Source organism: Nomascus leucogenys, chromosome 17 (assembly GCF_006542625.1).
Source record: "Nomascus leucogenys isolate Asia chromosome 17, Asia_NLE_v1, whole genome shotgun sequence".
NCBI lineage: Eukaryota > Metazoa > Chordata > Mammalia > Primates > Hylobatidae > Nomascus > Nomascus leucogenys.
Genome location: NC_044397.1, coordinates 19,904,387 through 19,927,106, shown reverse-complemented (window position 1 = coordinate 19,927,106; position 22,720 = coordinate 19,904,387). Strand labels below are relative to the sequence as shown.

General features: G+C 41.7%; 1 long non-coding RNA gene and 1 pseudogene across 3 annotated transcripts in view; both read left to right on the top strand.

Moving 5' to 3' along the window:
• Nucleotides 1-17,489, top strand: part of LOC115830898 — a 45,008-nt gene extending 27,519 nt beyond the window's left edge. For all 3 annotated transcript variants that reach the window (XR_004026435.1, XR_004026433.1, XR_004026434.1), the window contains exon 2: nucleotides 17,090-17,489. This is a non-coding gene — a long non-coding RNA (uncharacterized LOC115830898). The remainder of the gene's footprint in view (nucleotides 1-17,089) is intronic.
• LOC115831027 lies at nucleotides 8,532-8,645 on the top strand (annotated as a pseudogene).
• Nucleotides 17,490-22,720: the final 5,231 nt, after the last annotated feature.

Sequence of the window (22,720 nt, the reverse complement as noted above, 5' to 3'; positions counted from 1 at the left end):
TGCTTTGGTTCCAGGCTCCAAACACATGTTCCAGACAGTGAGTGTCCAAATGTAGGTAGAGTTTCCATGGGCTGATTCATTCATGGAACCATCACAGGATGGAGGGCAATCAAAGCTTCTTGAAGGCAGCCCCCTAAAGCACTATTTCTAAAAGAGTCTCTCACCATACCTGCCAGAACACTTAGCCCTCTATAGGGCTGTGACAAAAGGTAAATTTTTCCCAAGACCCGGTCAAACTGTGGCTTATCTGTTTCTGCCACTCACCAGCCAGTCTACTTTGGGCAAAAAAATTATATGCATTGATGGGTAAATCTCAGTTTCCTACGGGACAGAACCTGCCTTCTGTCTGCTTGTGAAGATCATAGAACGTGAGAGTATTTTCTAAACTGCTATGCACCATATACACTTTTGGCCATGGTATCTCCAAAATTGCATCATAGCTTCAAAATTCAAATTTCAGCTAAACTACAATTGAAGTCAATAGGAGTGGATTTTAAAGATCTGCTTCCATTAGAAATAGCAGGCCACAGGTTCTGAGAATTAGTATTTGTCGGATGTCCGATACATACTCAGTTCTCTGTTAAGGACTGTGAAGATGGCTGGGCATGGTGGCTCGCACCTGTAATCCCAGCACTTTGGGAGGCCAAGGCAGGCGGATCACTTGAGGTCAAGAGTTCAAAACCAGCCTGGCAAACATGGCGAAACTCTGTCTCTACTAAAAAATAACAAAAATTAGCTGGGCATGGTGGCAGGTGCCTGTAGTCCCAGCTACTCAGGAGGCTGAGGCACGAGAATCTCTTGAACCTGGAAGGCAGAGGTTGCAGTGAGCTGAGATCGCGCCACTGCGCTCCAGCCTAGGCGACAAAGCAAGACTCTGTCTCAAAAAAATAAAAAATAAAAAATAAAAAAATATAAAAAAAAGACAGTGAAAGATACATGGTAAGTGAAGACATGACTCGTAATATTAATAAGATTATGATTTAGCATAAAACAAAAGATACTTTGAAAATTAAGTGAGAGATGCTCTAGATACAATAACAATTCAAAAGTAAAGAGGAGCTGTGAGGGCTGGAGGAATGGGGTAGCTTCATGGGTAATGCATGTGATAGATTCTGTCATTTGTGTCTGTCAAGGATCCTTCTTTAGAGATATCTTAGTCCATTCTGTTATAACAAAACACTTTAGACAGGGCAATTAATAATTAACAGAAATTTATTTCTTATAGTTTTAGAGGCTGGGAAGTCTAAGATTAAGGCACCAGTAGATTTGATATCTGGTGAGGGCTTGCTCTCTGCTTGAGTGCAGTGGCACAATCGCAGATCACGGCAGCCTTGACCTCCTGGGCTCAAACGATCTTCCTACCTCAGCCATCCCAGTAGCTGGGGCTACAGGCACAAGCCACCATGCCCAGCTAATTTCTGTATTTTTTGTAGAAACGGGATGTTGTGGCCAGGTGCAGTGGCTCACACCGGTAATCCCAGCACTTTGGGAGGCCAAGGCAGGTGGATCACTTGAGGCCAGGAGTTCAAGATTGGCCAACATAGTGAAACCCCATCTCTACTAAAAATACAAAAATTAGCCAGGAGTGGTAGCACACGCTTGTAATCCCAACTACTCAGGAGGCTGAGGCACGAAAATCACTTGAACCCGGAGGTGGAGGTTGCAGTGAGCCCAGATGGTGCCACTGTACTCCAGCCTGAGCGACAGAGTGAGACTCTGTCTCAAAAACAAAAAGAAAGAAAAAAAAGAAACGGGGTTTTGCTGTGTTGGGCTGGTCTCAAACTCCAAGGCTCATGATGATTCACCTGCACCCTTTCTTAAAGGCCCCACCTCTTAATACTATGTTGGGCATGAGGTTTCCATTTTTTTCTTTTTTTTTTTTTTTCTCTAGAGACAGAGTCTTGCTCTGTTGCCCAGGCTGGAGTGCAGTGGCAGGATCTCGGCTCACTGTAACCTCTGCCTCCTGGGTTCAAGCGATTCTACCACTTCAGCCTCCCGAGTAGCTGGGATTACAGGCGCCCACCACCATGCCTGGCTAATTTTTGTATTTTTAGTAGAGACGGGGGTTTCGCCATGTTGGTCAGGCTGGTCTTGAACCCCTGACCTCAAGTGATCTGCCCGCCTCGGCCTTCCAAAGTGTTGGGATCACAGGCGTGAGCCACCGCACCCGGCCCTGGATTAGGTTTCAACATAAGAATTTTAGGAAGACACAAACATTCAGACCACAGCAAGGGGATTTGATCTTCCACACTCCATGTGGTTTTAATGGGTTTGACAGTCATAATCCTGTACCTCCCCGGCTACAGATGTGGGCATATACCCTGGGCTTAGGTGTCATAGTACCCCACCATTCTAGATGGAATGATTAAACAAGAAAATGCCATTTGATCCAAATCAGGCCAATGAAAACTCCCCTGCTCTTGCCCCACAGCCAGGATATTACAAATGGAGAATGGGACAGAGGAAATCTTTTGTGGGTTATGCATAAGACGTTGTAAGCGTGGAGCTTTCTGTGGCCCTGTGCTGGTCCTTCAGTGTGGAGGCACGATGTCTACAGAAGGAGAGAATACATCCAGTGCAGGGTAAAGTGAGACTGGATATGAGAAGAGGGACCTAATAGCACTGTCTCGGTCTCTGGCATCTCTGTTCTGTTTTTCATAAAACCAAATTTCCTTTTTGTGCCGTAGAAGTTTGGTTTGGATTTTCTTTCGTTTGACCCAGAAGGAGTCCTAACTCTTAGAGAATGGGATTTGACTTGTGTATTTTAAACATGGGCAAGATATTGATATGCCCAGGGAAATGATAGGGTATTCTGGGCAAGTAGAGCTGCTTTAATGAAGGTCCAGAGATAAGGATGAGCATGGTATATTTGGGGGATCTGAGAAAATCAGCCTGAATGGAGCAATTTCAAAAGAAGTAAATTAGGAATAAGTAAATTAGGTGGGTTATAAAGGAAGAGGTCAGTTTGGGAGTTTGTTCAAACTAGATAAGAGTTGAGGCTTGATTAGAAGGAAACAAGGAGTTTCTAAAATTAAAATAAAGAAAAACTGCATCTGTTTAAAGGCAAAATTTTAAAAGTCTGTTGCATTAATTTGCTCAGGCTGCCATGACAAAAATCTCACAGACTGGGTGGCTTAAACAAGAGACATTTATTTTCTCACACTTCTGGAGGCTAGAAGTCCAAGATCAAGGTTCTGGCAAATTCGGGTTCTAGTAAGGGCTCCCTTCCTGGCTTATAGATGGCTGGCTTTTCACTGTGTCCTCATATGGCCTTTCCTTTATGCACACATAGTTGGGAGAGGGTGGGAGTTGGGTGGAGTTGTTGGGGGCACTTTAGTGTCTCTTCCTCTTTTTATAAGGATACCAATTATACAGGATTAAAGTCCCACCCTTATGGCCTCATTTATTTTAATTACCTCCATAAAGGCTGTATCTCCACATGCAGTCACATTGGGGGTTGGGGCTTAAGATATAAATTTTGGAGGGACACAATTCAGTTTATAGCATCTGTCAAAACTAAGAACAGGAGAAAATGAAGGTAATGGAAACATTGATACACTAGTGGGAAAGTAAATCATCACAGCTACCTAGGAGGAAAATCTGGCAAAATCTACCTATGTTGGAACATGTATGTCCAAAACCCATGAATTCTACTCTGATTTTTGGAAATATTTACACCTGTGCACCGTGAAGTACATTCAAAATGATTTTTACAGCATTGTTTTCAAGAGTCCCCAGATGGAAAGCAACCTCAATATCCATCAAAAAAAAAAAAAGGAAAAACAAATTATTTAATTAATTTTTTCTGAGACAGGGTCTCGCTGTGTTGCCCAGGCTGGAGTGCAGTGGTGTGATTACAGCTCACTGCAGCTTCAAACTTCGAGGCTCCAGTGATCCTCCCACCTCAGCCACCAGAGTAGCTAGGACTACAGATGTGCACCACCATACCCCGCTAATTGTTAAATGTTTTTTTATAGAGAAGGGGTCTTGCTGCATTGCCCAAGCCAGCCTTGCACTCCAGAGTGCAAGGGATCCTTCTACTGCAGCCTTCCACAGCACTGGGATCACAGGCATGAGCCTCTGTACCTGGCAGGAAAAATAAATTTTGGTGCGTTCATACGATCAACCCTACATAGCAGTAGAAGTGAAAGAAAAAAAAACCTAGACCTGCGTGTATCAACATGAACAAATCTCAAATACAATAATGTTGAGAAAAAAATCAAGTTAAAGAACATAATAAATCAGTGGGGTGCCAGAGCTGGCTCACATGTATTGGGGTCATCTCTTCCTAACTTCTTGTTCACTGGCACAATGTGGTCATTTGAATTTGGCCATGGTGGGAGTATGTAAGCATGGAAATTGGCAGATGCTTTAAATTAAGTTGTCTTTTTTCCCCTAGAGAACCTGTTGTTAAACATTTACCGGGATATCACTGGATAACTTTTTTTTAGATTATCTCATTTAATCCATATATCAACACTACTAGATATTACTAGATATTATCACCATTTCACAGTTGAAGAAACAGGCTGAGTGTTGTAAGTAACTTGCCCAATCCACACAGGTAATAAGGACAGACCAGAGATTATTACCTCATAGTTATAGTTTACATGTATATACGAAATATGCACATATTATATACCTGACTTTTTTTGGGTTTTGACCATACTTTCTGACTCTCCCTATTACTCTGTTCCTATTATAGCTGCTACATACGTATATTTTAGCATTTGCCATGCTGAATTGCAATCGTTCACTTATTAATACTCCCTATTCAATTATGAGCCTCCAGAGAGAATGGACCATACCTTATTCATGTCTATAGTTCCAGAACACAGGCTAGACATGGCACATCTACATAAATTCCTTGTTAGTAGCCTAACTCTGCCTTTGCAGCCATTCTTTACTAACTGCTCATGGTTGATGAATATTACAGGACCATTATTGAACGATTACCCATTTCTTTAGCTCCAAGGTGCCTAAGCAACCACCATCACAAGGCAGCCTCAGCAGGAAGAATATTCAATACAATCAACCCCTGTTTGTAGGGCTGTTCCTAATACCTTAAACACCACAAATGTGATGTCTAGGGCTTTTTAAGAACTGCACCCACATCAGTCTGTCCCCAGCAGTTCACACACATTACAATAACTAAATGACAGGATAGCACCCTATTCATAGAATATACAAGAATAAAGGGAAAATATGAGACAATGTAGATCAATAGCATAAGATAAAGTCTTGCCAAAAGCTATCTTTTTATTATGATACAGCCATAGGGTCCAGAGGGGCAAGACCGCACAATTCAGAAGCTTTCCCACACAAGAAACTAACAGAGTTGGTTGTTGATGGCATTTTGAGGCATAACATTTTTATAAATATTAAAATACTTAAAACAACACAATATACCATAGTATCATATAAATAGAAGTATTTGGTATAATAAATACCACATTCAAGATAATGATTACTTCTTAAGAGGAAGGAAAGGAAAGTAATTAATTAGGAAAACAGAAGAGCTTCAGTTGAATTTGAAATGTATTTCTTTTTTTTTTTGAGATGGAGTTTCGCTCTTGTTGACCAGGCTGGAGTGCAATGGCGCGATCTCGGCTCACTGCAACCTCCGCTTCCCAGGTTCGAGTGATTCTTCTGCCTCAGCCTCCCTAGTAGCTGGGATTACAGGCATGTGCCACCACGATCAGCTAATTTTGTATTTTTAGTAGAGACGGGGTTTCTCCATGTTGGTCAGGCTGGTCTCGAACTCCCGACCTCAGGTGATCCACCCGCCTCGGCCTCCCAAAGTGCTGGGATTACAGGCATGAGCCACCGCGCCCGGCCGAGATTGAAATGTATTTCTTAAGCTGAAGAGCAGGTATGAATTAGTGATTGTATACTCTGTGCTTTTTTCTAAAATATTTAGTAGTAGATCAATGAAATATGGCAGCCAGTTCTCCCACAGAGTATAGAGTTGCATGGACGAGGTGGGAGGAGGCACTAGACACAGTATCTATCCTTATGCCATCCCATTAGCTCTGCAGTGAGGGGTAGCTCTATGGCTCCTAGATTTGGCCATGGAAGTGGTGGGGGAGCAGGTAAGTTTTTAGTATCTCTGGGGCTACATGCAGTTGCCACATTTGGTTCTGAGTTTCTGAAAAGAAAGAAGGAGTAAATACCAACACGATGGGGAGGGGAGAGAGAATCAGGGGAATCATTCAGGTGGTGAACACGACCATTTCAGGATGACCCTTCAGCTCCACCTGACCTCTGCGGGCTGCCCGGCAGGCAGTGGTATATTTGGTTACAGACAACAAATAGAGGATATATTATACAGAACTATTTCTAGTCAACTTGGGTCATAATAGAATTCAAGTTCTCCTAGAAAGGGGCACAAGTAGGAAATGTTAAGGGCAGATCTACAGCTAACATCGGTCAAGAGATGCTAGGAGGGGATGACTGAGCTCCTAAGGGAAAGATCCTTTAGCCCTGCTGCTGGGGTCAGTGCCATGTTTTCATTCCTAGGTAAGGCGGTCTAAAGTACTCTACTTTAGTTCCATTCCCTGGGTGCCTGAAAGCAAGTTAATAAGGCATTTAGAGGCTGGTCTGGATTTTGTACCCCTCCCTGACCTCCCTCCTCCCCTTCACATTTCTGATACTTAACTGTACGCTTAGCACATCGTGCTGTTTCTGCACATGCTGTTCTCTCTGTCCCACCACAGTCCTTCTCTTTCTTTAAGTCTTTTCTCTTTCTTCAAATCCTTTCTTTACCTCTCTTCCTGTGTGAAAACTTCCCCTCTACCTCTCCACATCAACAGAGGCATCTCTCTCTCCTCTGGGTCCCCTTCCTAGGACACGCCTTTATCGTTTCTTGCTATGCACAGTATGGTAGTTGCTGCTCATATGCCCATCTGCCCTGCTGCAGTGCTGAGCTCCTTTGAGACAAGAAGCCTGTGTTACTTTAACTTTGTATCCCCCAGGTCTACCACAGACCTGGCGCAGACATTGAGTAGGTGCTTAGTAGAGGAAAGAAGAAAGAGAAGGGAAGAGAGAGCAGGAAAAACTACCTGACTCTTCACTTCTTTTCTTTAGACATTCTCTCATTCACTCTATCTTTCTTTTTTTAAACTATGTGCTAACTCTCATGCAGAGTTCAGTTGTAGGCAGAGAAGCAAGGCAGGAAGTATGGGGTATGCCAAAGATAAGGAAACTGACACTAGTGGGCACAGGAGGTCTAGTTCCATTCTTTGGTGCAACTTCATTTTACATAATGCCATTTGTGGGAAATGAATGACTCTATATACAAAGGCTGGAGGTGCACAGAAGGCAGAGGTCAGGGATGATAACAAAGGTCCTGGTACCTTTTCTTCCCCCTTAACTGTCAACCTCTTCTGCTCTGTTTGTTTTTTTTTTTTTTTTTTTTTGGTCTCCTGACCTGGTCTGAGATCTCCTGAATTGCTGTCAACAGCTAGCAATTTCATGTGTGTTATGCCATGAATTCTATTCTGAATACAGCTATAGTAGGTTCTACTAATTAATTAAATTGTACTTCATAGACTTGGAGTCAGGTCTCTTGAATACAAGATGCAAATTTATGCAACATATGCAAATCACTCATGTTCTCAAATTCCATGAACAAAATCTGGTAGCCTTGAGATAAAAAAGCCCCTGCCAAGCATCATCTCTCCTAATTATTGCTTAATTTCCTCCTCCCCCCACCCTTTAACATTGAACACTTTCAGGCTTGGCAGAAACTGGAAGAAAACACAATGAGAGCTGGTTAATAAACAGGAAGTTCCTCAGGGGCAAAGACCCTGCAATCTATTTATTTTATGCTCTCCAGTGGCTCCTAATATACTGCTGAGCACACACAGTCTTGCATAGGGAACACCACCAGTCCTGACTATCAAATTATGGCTATTTCAAGATGAACAGAAGTTGAGAGCCCTGAAAGCTTTGCAAAACATGCCATTTAAGACTAGAAACAGGAAATTGATGACCTGTACTATATAATGCATGTAGCTATTAATTTATTTAAATTAAATAACATTTAAAAATTTTGTTCTTGGCTGGGCGTGGTGGCTCATGCCTGTAATCCTAGCCCTTTGGGAGACCCAGGCAGGAGGATCCCTTGAGCCCAGGAGTTTGAGACCAGCCTGGGCAACATAGGGAAACCCTGTCTCTATTAAATTTAAAAAAAAAATTAAAAGGAAATAAAAATTTTAAATTTAGTTCTCAATCAAGCCACATTTCAAGTGTTTAGTAGCTAGATGTGGCTAGTGACTTTCATATCGGGCAGTAGAGGTATAGAACATTTCCATTATCATGAAAAGTTCTACCGGATGGCACTGATTTAGACACTTGGTACTCAAAGTCCAGTCCTTGGAGAGCATATTGGGCGTGTATTGAGAGCATATTGGAAATGCAGAAGCTCAGGTCCTACTCCAGATCCACTGAATCAGAATCTGCCTTTTAACAAAATCCTCAATTCATTCACATGCACGTAAATGTGAGAGAGGCATTGGTCTAGATCTAGAATAGAAAACAGTGGTTCTGTACTTGCTTCAGCAGTATATATACTAAGAAGATTAGCATGGCCCCTGTGCAAAGATGACATGCAAATTCATGAAGGGTTTCATTAAAAAACTTTTAAAAAAAGAAAAAAGGAAACAGTGGTTCTCCCCAGAAATAAAGCCATGCATCTACAGCCACCTGATCTTTGACAAAGTCAACAAAAATAAGTAATGGGGAAAGGACTCTATTCAATAAATGATGCTGGAATAGCTGACTAGCTATATGCAGAAGAATGAAACTGGAGCCCTACATTTTACCATATACAAAAATTAACTCAGGGTGGATTAAAGATTTAAATGTAAGACCTCAACCTATAACAATCCTAGAAGAAAACTTAGTAAACACCATTCTGGACATCGGCCTTGGGAAAGAATTTATGATTAAGTCCTCAAAAGCAGTTGCAACAAAAAGAAAAATTGACAAGTGGGACCAGTTAACTAAAGAGGTTTTGTACAGCAAAAGAAACTATCAACAGAGCAAACAGACCTACAGAATGGGAGAAAATATTCACAAACTATGCACCCAACAAAGCTCTAATATCCAGAATCTATAAGAAACTTAAACCATCGAACAACCAAAAAACAAACAACCCCATTAAAAGTGGACAAAAGTCATGAACAGACACTTCTCAAAAAAAGACATACAAGCAGCCAACAAACATATAAAAAATGCTTGATATCATTAATTGTCAGATGAATGCAAATCAAAACCACAATGAGACACCATCTCACACCTATCAGAATGGCTATTACTAAAAAGTAAAAAAAGAACAGATGCTGGTGAGGCTGCAGAGAAAAGGGAATGTTCATACATTGTTGGTGGGAATGTAAATTAGTTAGCCACTGTGGAAAGCAGTTTGGAGAGTTCTCAAAGAACTAAGAGCAAAACTCCCATTTTACCCAGCAATCCCATCCCTGGGTATATATCCAAAAGAAGGGCAGGGTGTCATGGCTCACATCCATAATCCCCAAACTTTGAGAGGCTGAGATGGGAGGATCGGTTGATTCCAGGAGTTTGAGACCAGCCTGGGCAATGTAGTGAGACCCTATCTCTTAAAAAAAAAATAGCCAGGCATGGTGGGCATGCCTGTAGTCCCATCTACTTGGGAGGCAGAGGTGGAGGATTGCTTGAGCCTGGGAGATTGAGGCTGCAGTGAGCCATGATCACACCTCTGCATTCCAGCCTAGAAAACAGAGTGAGACCTTGTCTAAAAAAAAACCCAGAAAACAAATCATTCTACCAAAAAGACACATGCACTCATCACAGCACCGTTCACCATAGCAAAGACATGAAATCAACCTAGGTGCCCATCAATAGTGGATTGGATAAAGAAAAGGCATATATACACCATGGAATACTACACAGTCATAAACAACAAAATCATGTCCTTTGCAGCAACATGGATGCAGTTGGAGGCCATTATCCTAAGCAAATTAACCCAGGAACAGAAAACCAAATACCACATGTTTTCATTTATAGGTGGGAGCTAAACATTAGGCACTCATGGACATGAAGATGGCAACAACAGACACTGGAGACTACTAGAGCAGGGAGGGAGAGAGGGGGGAAAGGATTGGAAAACCCTTTGCTCACTACCTGGGTGATGGGATCATTTGTACCCCAAACCTCAGCATCATGCAATATACCCATGAAACACACCAGCACATGTACCTCCTGAATCTGAAATAAAAGTTGAAATTATAAAAAAATGAAAGGAAGGAAGGAAGGAGGGAGGGAGGGAAGGAAGGAAGGAAGGAAGGAAGGAAGGAAGGAAGGAAGTCAGTGATTTTCTAATTTTAGTATATATCAGAATCATCTGGGGTACTTATAAACACAGATTGCTGGGCCCTAATATATGAGTTCCTAATTCAGTAGGTGTGTTGGTTTCATAGGGCTGCCATAACGAATTACCATGAGATAGGTGGTTTAAAACAAGCCCCTATTTCTGGATGCTCAAAATCTGAAATCAAAGGGTCAGCAGGGCCACACTTCCCCTGAAATCGATAGGGAAGATCCTTCCTTGCCTTTTCTTAGCTTCTGGTAGTTTGCTGGCAATCTTTGGTGTTACTTGATTTACAGGTATATAACTTCAGTCTCTGCCTCTATCATCTAATGGAGGTCTCCCCTTGTGTATCCGTCTCTCTCTCCTTTTCTTATAAGGACATCAGTCATTGGATTAAGGGCCCACCCTACCCTAGTACAGCCTCATCTTGGCTTATCTAATTACATCTACAATGACCTTATTTCCAAATAAGGCTACATTCTGAGGTAATGGGTGTTAGGACTTCAACATATCCTTTTGAGGGACACAATTCCACCCATAACAGGAGGGCTAGGGTGTGACCTGTTAATCTGCATTTCCAACAAGTTCCCCAGCTGGTGCTAATGCTGCTACTGGAACTACACTTTGAAAACCACAGGTCAAACAATTACCAAAACAGGATTACTTGGAACAAAAATTGGATTGTGTCATGAAAGTAACTGTGTTCCACTTCCCAAATGTGCAGAATTCCATGTTTAGGCATACTTGGGAGATGTCATCCAGTCAGTGCATGAATACTTCCAAAGACAGAGTTCCCATTACTAGCAGTGCAGCTTTCTTGATGGCTATGCTCCTGAAATTTGTGCACTTTGAACTTTCCGAATATCTGATATATCCAGCTGATGTATAGCAGCAGAAAGTCTCGATATTTTTTTTCTGATGGCTGCACAAAGTCTCAATATCGAATTTTACATTTCCTCTTTGTGACAGTTCTCCAAATCCTTTAGATTCTGGTTTGCTCTGAAGAGCACACTTGTTGAGGTTTTTAGGGATGATAATCATGTCCCCCTACCCCCGGTTATGAGTTAATTAGAAATAGATATAGGAATCCAACAGATGAAGATCAAAAGATCAACTATATTTCCAGTAAGCATAGATTGGAGGGCAGAATTTGGACCTTGACCACAATGAGCCTTCCTACAAACCCCCACGTGACTGAATTTATGTGATATAATCACATACAAAGAAGCAGGACAATTGAATCCACACCACTGTGCAAGGTTTTAAGGGTATGAGTTACGGCTATTGCCACATTAAGAAATGTAACAGCACTAGGAGAGATCAGGTTTTCCTGGAAGAGAGAAAGGAAAGATGTCTACCTTCTCTTCCATCAAATCCACCCACCCAAGAGACGTTCCTTCTCCCAGGGTTGCCTCCTTAGCATCCTTCCCACCATTTTCCTTCTTTCAAACAGAACCCTAATGTTATTTACAAAAGCCCCATCGCAACCCCTTTCACGGTGCCCAAGTGTCTCAGGAAGCCAGCCCTAACCTCAACTGAAGCCAATCCTAGTAACTCTAATCTCCTTGCAAGTGATTGGTTTCAGAATTTAGGCTTCAGCGAATCAGTACATGGCATGACTCCTAGAGACTGCTATTGGATCAGAGCCATCTCTGATTGGGCAAGTGATACAGACAAGCCTAATCAGACTACTTTTGTTCAAAGGTAGGAGGAAAGATTTTTCTTTTTTTTTTTCTTTTCTTTTTCTTTTTTTTTTTTTTTTTTGAGACGGAGTCTCACTCTGTTGTCCATGCTGGTGTGCAATGGCATGATCTCGGCTCACCCCAAACTCTGCCTCCCAGGTTCAAGTGATTCTCCTGCCTCAGCCTCCCAAGTAGCTGGGATTACAGACATGCACCACCACACTTGGCTAATATTTTTGTATTTTTTTTCTAAAGTAGAGACAAGGTTTCACCATGTTGGCCAGGCTGGTCTTGAACTCCTGACTTCAGGTGGTCCGCCCACCTCAGCCTTCCAAAGTGCTAGGATTACAGGCGTGAACCACTGCACCTGGCCTAGAAAGAATTTTCTAATGAGGAAGCATGTTGTTCCAAGAGCTGATGGCAGTCACCAGAAGGAACCAACCTGCAGAAAATGCCCCTATCTGGAGGATGAAGGAGCTCAAAGAACAGCAAAGCAATAAATCCCCAGCTCCAATTATAATACTTGCTCTACCTTTGGCTTTTGTTGTTGTTATTTAAAATAATACTAATTTTTTTATTGTTTAAGCTGGTTATGTCAATGTCTCTGTCATTTCCAACTAAAATAATTTCTACCAATAAAATACTCAAATATTTTTTCTATGAGTTAGTAGAAATTGCCTCATGGGGCTGGGCATGGTGGCTCACGCCTGTAATTCCAGCGTTTTGGGAGGTTGAGGTGGGTGGATCACCTGAGGTAACGAGTTCAAGACCAGCCTGGCCAACATGACAAAACCCCATCTCTACTAAAAATACAAAAATTAGCCAGATGTGGTGGCGCACACCTGTAATCCCAGCTACTTGGGAGGCTGAGGCATGAGAATGGCTTGAACCCGGGGGGCGGAGGTTGCAATGAGTGGAGATGCACCACTGCACTCCAGCCTGGGCTACAGAGCAAGACTCTGCTCAAAAAAAAAAAAAAAAAAGAAAGAAAAGAAAGAAAAGAAAAGAAAAAAGAAAAGAAATTGCCTCATGGAAACCTGAAGAAATAGGACTAGGTTTCCACCCACCAATCCTCCAAATTAATTCATTAATGTTGCTCTTAAAGTATGTGCCCCTAAATGGGCAGATTACTCCAGACAATGTGGTACCATTAACTCCCACCCAGCACAGTGCCTGCCATGGAATACATGCTAAACAAGTATTTGTTGAACAAATGCAGCTGGAGACTGCACTAACATTTTTAGCAAATGCATAATAATTATATTCAGTTCAGGTGAACTAAAAACCCGTAGAAGATTGTAATACAATATTTTTTTTTTTTTTTTTTTTTGAGACGGAGTCTCGCTCTGTCGCCCAGGCTGGAGTGCAGTGGCGCGATCTCGGCTCACTGCAAGCTCCGCCTCCCGGGTTCACGCCATTCTCCTGCCTCAGCCTCCCAAGTAGCTGGGACGACAGGCGCCCGCCACCACGCCAGGCTAATTTTTCGTATTTTCCGTAGAGACGGGTTTCACCGTGTTAGTCAGGATGGTCTCCATCTCCTGATCTCGTGATCTGCCCGCCTTGGCCTCCCAAAGTGCTGGGATTACAGGCCTCAGCCACCGCGCCCGGCCCTTTTTTTTTTTTTATTTTTTGAGATGGAGTTTCACTCTTGTTGCCCAGGCTGGAGTACAGTGGCGCAATCTCGGCTCACTGCAACCTCTGCCTCCCAGGGTTCAAGCGATTCTTCTGCTTCAGCCTCCCAAGTAGTTGGGGTTATAGGCACGTGCCACCACGCCCAGCTAATTTTTGTATTTTTAGTAGAGACGGGGTTTCACCATGTTGGCCAGGCTGGTCTCGAACTCCTGAGTTCAAAGGATCTGCCTGCCTCGGCCTCTCAATGTGCTGGGATTACAGGCGTGAGCCACCGCGCCCAGGCACATTTGAATATAAATTGATACCAACACTGTTGTTTTTCACTCTGTATCTGAGCAATTGCATAGTGTATGAAGTTTTCCAAGTTTCTCTTAACCTGAATAATTGCGTTTAGGAGACTCTAGCCTAGGTTGCACTCAGCCGAAGTGATTTTTTTTTCTCCTTCTTTTTTTTTTTTTTTTTTTTTTTTTGAGACGAGTTCTTGCTATGTTGTTCAGGCTGATCTCAAAGGCCTGGGCTTAAGCGACCCACACACCTCCTCCCAAAGTGCTGGGATTACAAGCATGAGCCACTGCGCCCAGCCAGGTGAGGTGATTTTTAATTTTCCATCATTTGTCATGTCAGTTATTCTTCCTATTTTGGTAAGAACCTCAAAAAAGCTATACATTCCTTCTGGGTCTTCATATGCATCAAATAGCAAAATGTTGACTATAACAGCACAAGCAGAAAGAACTCTAGGTTACCCTATTGTTTGCTAAAAGGAATCACTCTGCTCCCCTCTATGCGTTTCTAACTTGATCCGTGAAATAAGATCTCCTGCCCTTGCAGAAACGTCAGGATCATAACTTCTACTGCTTCTAGTTCACTCCTTCTACCTCCAACCATGCTTGATAGTTGGTGAAGTTTGGAGAAGGAATTGAAGCTGCCTCAACAAGCCCTCTCTGAATTCTTTGAAGTTGCCCCTGTGCAGGACACATATATTCTCCTCTTCCACCAATCACTGAGCTGCCCCTGAATAGGAGGCCAGAGTGGTTCAGCTGTGCCTATGACTGGAGAGGGATGTTTAACTGTGTCAGGCCTGGAATATTAGCAAGGATTAAGGGCCAGGTTGTGGACACATAACAAGCCACATTCTCTTATCAGTTTAACCAAAAACAGAGGTGAGGTTTGTTTTCCCCATCTGGTTGACACCTGTGTTTACTTATTCATTGCTTCAGAACTTAGATGGGTAACAGCAACTTGTTATTAATGGACTGTTCCCAAAGCTCAATCTTAATCAACACCCAAGATGGATTGTTCAAAAGCTTCAAATCTATCAAAACATATTATTATTGAGGCCTTCAACAAGTTCCAGAAAAAGTAAGTCTATCATAGTCCCCTAACCTGACAATTTAATAGTCCAAACTAAAAAAGGAAAGGTAATATTTGGATCATTTTGGTTCAAAAGTATGACTTATTTTGAGCAAACTGATCATAATATGAAGTGATTATTACGTTCCTTTTAAAACTTTTTTTTTTTTTTTTTGAGATGGAGTCTCACTCTGTCGCCCAGGCTGGAGTGCAGTGGCTTGATCTCGGCTCCACTGCAAGCTCCGCCTCCCGGGTTCACACCATTCTCCTGCCTCAGCCTCCCAAGTAGCTGGGCCTACAGGCACCCGCCACCATGCCTGGCTAATTTTTTTGTATTTTTAGTAGAGATGGGATTTCACTGTGTTAGCCAGGATAGTCTCGATCTCCTGACCTCGTGATCCACCTGCCTTGGCCTCCCAAAGTACTGGGATTACAGGCATGAGCCACTGTGCCCAGCCTAAAACTTTAAAAAAATTATAAACTAACTGTTGATTAGTAAAATCTAGATGAGTATTAGAAAGAATTGGGGGCCAGGCACAGTGGCTCATGCCTGTAATCCCAGCACTTTGGGTAGATCACTTGAACCCAGGGTCTCAAGACCAGCCTGAGCAACGTGACAAAACCCTGTCTCTATAAAAAAATTTAAAATAATTAGCCAGGCGTGGTTGCACACCTGTAGTCCCAGTTATTCAGAAGGCTGAGGTGGGAGGATCCCTCGAGCCCAGGAGGTTGAGGTTGCAGAGAGCTATGATTGCACCACTGCACTCCAGCCTGGGCAACAGAGTGAGACCCTGTCTCCAAAAAAATAAGAACTGGCTTCAAACCTCAAATTTACACATTTATACTTTCTGTGATTCCCACTTTTTCTCCTTTCTGAAAATCAGACTACTTACCCCTTTTTTGTCTTTGGAAGCTACTCCCATCAGCCACACTTCCTCTGAGATTGCCCATTGTAGTAGTTAAATGGTACCTGAATTTCCTTCAGACCCATGGAGTGTAATTCTCAAGGTCTAGACACTTGAACTCATAAAAACCACCAGGTGAAATCTTGTCTCTCTTGGGCAAACTAAAACAAACTATAGCAACTGTCATTCGTAGTTTTCAACTATGAATAGACTCAGAAATACATGGTAGGTAGTAATTTGTTATTTTGCTGAGGCATTGGACTCTGGCCCACTGTCATAATTGTAAGTGACATAAGCTTGCCTAGTTGAGCCCAGCCAACTGCCTAACATGCCCGTCTCAACTGTGTGCTTCGTATTCTTACTATTTTCTCTTCACAGTGATTATGTCTTTTCTGTCTGTATGAAAATGATGCTGAACAGCCAGGTGCAGTGGCTCACGCCTGTAATCCCAGCACTTTGGAAGGCCAAGGCAGGTGGATCACCTGAGGTCGGGAGTTTGAGATCAGCCTGGCCAACACGGTGAAACCCCGTCTCTACTAAAAGTACAAAAATTAGCCAGGTGTGGTGGCGCGTGCCTGTAATCTCAGCTACTCAGGAGGCTGAGGCAGGAGAATCACTTGAACCCAGGAGGTGGAGGTTGCCGTGAGCCGAGATTGCGCCACTGCACTCCAGCCTGGGTGGCAGAGCAAGACTTTGTCTCAAAAAAGAAAAAAAAGAAAAAGTTATACTAGAAATCCTAGGAGAAAAGCATGCTTTAGAGGAAAGAGAAAAAGAAGAGTTAGAATTTGATGGGTCCATAATGCCCCTCCCCAGAAGAAGCAGCAGGACTGTAGCAGGTGTGGTTTCCAGCCTCACTGAATCCTTCTGACAAAGACAGCACCAAGCTTCTATGGACCATGTGGAAAGAATGAGAAGAATAACAGAAAAAGCCATACGACCTGAAGATTAGATACATTGGTACAGATTGCTAAATTTTATCAATAGATATTTCTGTTCACTGGGAACACAGTTAAATTTTATTTCTCTGCCAGCCTCCTTGTATCAACTTACAGCTAAGTGGTTGAGTCTGACTGATTGAATGTGGGCTAAAGTAATGTATACCACTTTAGGGCCTGACTCGTAAATATATCCTCATGATCTCTCTATCTCTACCTGTAATTCCTTTCCAGTCATAGTGGCAGGAAGCAAATGATTTCAAAGCCCAGATGATGACAGAGCCCCATCATGGAAGGGGCTTGGATCCCTCAGTCACTGCTTGGAGGAGAGCTGCCTGAGATGGCTTCCTGATCATGAACATCCACATTGGACTTTGCCTGAGCAAGGAATAAACATCCTACTTTAAGACAATGTGATTTGGAGTTTTGGGCATATGACCAGCTTCAGTTACCCTGCATAATTTACATGTCTTCTCCCTCTTTCCCAGGTAACTCATATGCCTCCCAGATGTTTATATTTGGAAGAAGGGAAGAAGACCCAAATAATAACTGAGATCAAATTTCTCACCAACTCATTGGGACTCTGAGAGATGCATTTCATTTGATTTAAAGAAAATAAATTACTTTGAAACTAGACTTGACATTATTCCTCCATCTATATTACTTTTGATTGATGGGCAAGACATAAATTGAGTAATCCTGGCCCCTCTGACAGACAAGGTTCCCCAACACGTACCTAATGGTGGTCCCTCCCACCAAGATAAGTATTGGCTTCTTGACCTTTCACTCCCATCCTTTTACTGTCAGACCTACTCCCTTCCTCAGTATGGTCAGGAGTCTTGGAGATCTGGATAGCAAAGAGTTAAGCCCTTCTTTCAGGTCTTTTTCTTCTTCAGTCAATTAATTAGATTGAAATTTCAACTTCAAGCTGCTCTGTGGTCTCTAGCTAATGCTGTCACCTGAAATACTGCCCACCACACAAGAGCTTTTGACAGCAAGAGCCGCTCAAAAGCCTCTTCATGCCTCTATTCCAGGAATAACCCAAGGAAAGGGTTGATAGCTGTGAAAGCTGAGTACTGAAGCCCTCTCTGTCCACCGCTTCAAAAGAATAACTACCATCGGTCTGCCTTTATTTTGTATTTTAGCTCCTCTTTGTCAATGAAAAGTTCCTGCTCTCTATTCATTATAAAGAATAAAGAGCTTTTCAAGTGTGAGTTGCTAAACCCAGAAGGGAACAGAGCTATTTTTAAGAGGGTTTCAACTCTGAGCTGTTACATCGACCAGCCTGCCGGCAGCGGAGGTCTTCCAGGGAGGCTGAAGGCAACAGCGGCTTCTCTTCAGGTGGGCATCTCAGGGAGGAAGCTCCTGGGGCTGAAATGGTCTAGCTCTTTGGCTCACAGGCAGTCCTGGTGCCTTCGAACCTGGCTCCTCAAGACAGAGCTTGCATGGGGGTCAGGGGAGTCACTGTGATTCTCACCCATTTGAGGTCTGCCTGCTGCCGTAGGTTTCTTACATCCACTTCCTCCACGTAGGAAACAATCTGCTTGATTCTCCTCCGGGGGCACAGGGAGGAGGGGGGTGTCTTTATGTCCTCTCCTATCTTCGTCAAGCCATATGCAACTGGCAGCCAGCACGCTTCTCTCTGTGGGAAGAGGATCATCAGAGCTGGATTCCTGACTGAAAGGAGGAACATGCAGAGTTGCCTGCCTCCTGGCCAACAGGAGTGAAATCCTCTTGGCTTGGGTCTGTCTGGAGCTCTCCTGAACTCCATGCACTGTAGGGGCACGGATGGGCTCTCAGATTCAGAGTTACAGGACCTGGATTCAAGTCTCACCTCTCTGAGCCTCTGTTCTCCAAGGCTACAATGAGGATAATAGTACTTTGCTATCAGAGGTGCTGCAGGGAGGATGACCCATCCTCACATGTGTATGGATAGTCTGTGGACCCTGCAGTGTCATGTGTGGTGATCATTGCTCTGAGGGTCAGTGAGATACGTGTTATAGTGTCTTTTAAGAACAGAAAATGATGCCATTGGATGACAGAGGAGATACTGAAAATTCGATAGAAACTACTAATGATTAGGAGGAATGAGAGTCTGTTATCTATCCTCCCATTCCATTCAGTTCCCCCACCAGAGAAAAGGGGCAGGGAATTAAAACTATTCCTTTGCTCTGATAGCTTTTGGAAGTTAAAGACATGCATGTGTACTAAAATACTAAAAGGGAACCAAAAGGATCAACTAATTTTGTGCAGAGTGGCTAAATATAATAGAGAAACCTACGTGATTATACTATATCTTGTACTACAGAGGATTTATGAGAGCTTACAGTAAATTTTAAAATTTTTATTATTTATTTTTATGTTTTTAATTGATACATAATGTACATATTTTAGGGGTACATGTGATCATTTGATGCATTCCTATAATCACATCAGGATAATTAAAATATCCGTCACCTTAACTATTTTTCTTTATGCTAGGAACATCCTAATTATTCTCTTCCAGCTGTTTTGAAATATGCAATAGACTAATGTTAACTACAGTCACCCAAATGATCTACAAAACACCAAGTCTTATTTCTTTTATTGTACTGTGTATTTGTATCCATTAATTACCCTCTCTTTATCACCCCACCCCTCTACCTTTCCTGGCCTCTGGTAACCACCAATCTACTTTCCATCTTCAAGAGATCTACCAGTGAGTTTTTTTTTAAGGAAAACTTATAGACAGAAAAAATATAGGCAAGATAGGATGATTAGGTCCACGAGAAAAGATACTGCACATATAAACAGGTGACAAGGTTCTACTGCTACAAAAACAGGGCAGCCAAGTAGGCTCTGAGCTTCCAGGAGGCCAAAGCAAAAAGGGAATATGATCTGTCACCAAATTTATATCTTTCTTGAGGAACCCCTTCACCACAACCAATTTCTCATCCTTTTTTATCATAAGACTTATAGACGTGGATATTTATCTTCAAGAAGAGAATACTTAGGGAGTTTCATTATGGCCTTCCTCAAGTATTTGATGGGCTTCCAAGTACAAAAAAAAAAGATTGCTTTGGGTAATTCCAGACCACAAAACTAGAATCAATGAGTGTAAGTTAAGGGGAACAGATTTGGGTTAAAAATAAAGAACTTTCTAACAATTAGAGTTGTCCATAAATGGAATGAGCTGTCTGGCAAAGAAGTGAGCTCCCTGTTACTGGAAGTGATCAAACAGAGGCTGGCTAACCATCTGTTAAGGATAAGAAGGATTTGTGCATAATGAGAGAATTATGCAACAACATAATACAAGGCTCTTCGTGACAGTTTTATTTATAATAGTAAGGGAAAAAATAGAATCAACCTAAATGTCCAACAAAAGGGGATTAGTTATTTATGGTACTTTCCTATGATTTGTTTTTTATAGATTTTTCAAATATTAAAAATCAGTAAGACAAGGACATAGAAAAAAGCTGATGATCTATTGCTAAGTGAAAAAGCAGCCTACTGAAATAGCATACGTACTGTGATACAACTTTGTAAAGAAAATTTTTGTAAACAAAGATACATTTTTTCATTTTGTCATTTTTTCATTTTATAAAGAAAGATAATATTAAAGAAAGTACACACATGAAAACATTAATAGTGATTATCAGTATTATTTGAATTATGGGTGATTTTTCTCCTCAGGGCTTGTCAGAGTTTTCCAAGTTTTCTACTTTGAGCACTTACCACTTATGTAATTAGAAAAAAAATTTAACAGAAATCCCAGAAGAACCCTTCATTAGTCATTAGTCTATAGTTGATCCCTGAAGTTTTTCAAACCTAGTATTATGTGATTTTCATTTTATACTTAGGTCATTTTTTTTCTCTTATAAAATAACTTGTTTTGCAAACAGAACTCAACCAAATATAAATACCTCCCCAACAAATAAATAGTGGCTTAAATTATGAGGCTTAGGTACAATCTAATGCATTTCTGACTGCTAGAGCCATTTTCATCTGAAATCTCTTTTGGAAATATGTTGAATATAGATCTAAAAGTCTGTACAATAGAGTAGAAAGAGCTGAGACTTGGAGTCAGACACACTTAGGTCTCAAATTTTGGCTCTGCTACATACCAGCCTTAGTTTCCTCAACTCTAATATGTGATCATAATAACAGCTAAGATTTGTAGAAAATTCAGAGTGTGCCAGGCACTGTTTAAGTGCTTTACGTGCAATGAGATTCTCAAAACAATTCTTTGAGGTGAATTCTATTGTTATTTTTCAGATGATAAAAATTAAGCACAGAGAATTTCAATATATTGCCCATTTCATGCAGCTAGAGAGTGATGGAGTAAAAATTCAACCTCAGACACATTAACCTTAGGATCCCTGGCATTAACCACTATACTATACTGCCTTAGAGAGTGGTGGAGGGATTCTTTAAATTAACATACATGAAGTGCCTGCTTAACAGAAACATGGGCAGTCAGTACGTTAGCTTTCCCCCTAAACTTTTCCATGGCTATTTGGCCCCAGGAAGACTTTTGATTACTTTCCCCAAGACTGTGTATTCCGCCAATACACTGGGGGAAGTGTGGCTCTGTGGTAGGTAGTTTTACAACAAATTTATTATCAACGGTACTCATGTCAAACTCAGGGATATTAGAAATCATGTCCCACAGGCCTCCATTCTGGGGCTGATTCTTTAATATTTCATCAATGATTTACATGGATAGAACAGAAAATAAGCTCCTAGAGCTGACAGATGATAGCATGCTGTTAGCAGATGACACCCATCGTCAGTTAGGAAGGCGAGCATCCAGGACAGGATTAGAATTCCAAATGGTCTGGCAAGATGGGGAAGAGGTGGAGGCAGAAAGAATGAACTTCATTAGCAACTATCACAGAGTAATACGTTTATTAAGAGGGAAAAACAGATTATACCAACATAGCAAGAACAGTGACTAGCAATGAGTGATTATTGCCTGAAGGAGTTAATGGTAGAAGTTACTCATAACTGGAAATGAGACAGAAAGTCAAATATGATTCTAGAAAAAGGACTGATAAATGGGAGTATGTTGGAGTAAATCAATTTTCCCAATATATACTATATTTTTAAAAATCCCTTTTTGAGTGCTGTTTTTTTCCTCAGTGTTGTTCTGGACATCTTTGAAAAGGCACACAGAAAGCAGAAGAAGTCTTTACAAGTGCAGAATGTAATCTGGGAGGATGATGAAGTCACCAACATCCTTTAATTGAAGATGAGTCAGTTGCTGGCAATTCATTTGAGAATCATTTACTGAGCACCATCTACGTGCCAGCCTTTGTGCTGGGTGCTGAGGACAAAAAAAAAACAAAACAAAAACAAACAACAAAAAAACAAGACTTGATTTCTGCCCTTGAGGCGCTCCAAGGCAAGAGGTTAATCACTTTTAAGTTTATAAAGACTGGTTATTTAGAAAGGGATGAGAACTGTAATGCGTGTCCTTTATGGCCAACTCCTACACATCTCTTTCTTTGATCTTCTCTTTATTCATTTCTTCCCTACTTTCTCTTTTTTTTTCTTTCCCTTCTTTTATGTAGTCTTTAGATCTGTGATTGGAGCCCCTGGCATGGCAAGTTAGCGAGATGTGTTCAATGGAGCCCTTCTGAGACTATGCCAAGACACCAAGCACCTCTCTTTTGATGTTTCAAGGTGTTTCTAAAAAATTATTTTTTGCCCTCCATATACTCTGATTAAAATGCAGACAATGAAGTAAAACCTGGGAAGAGTAGAGTAGTTTCCCAGGATGCTAAGTAGATCAGTTTGGCTGGAGAGAATGCTAGGCTATATATATTATAAATTGAATCATATTAAGGAATTTGAACTTTACCTTGTTCATAATAGAAAGTCAAT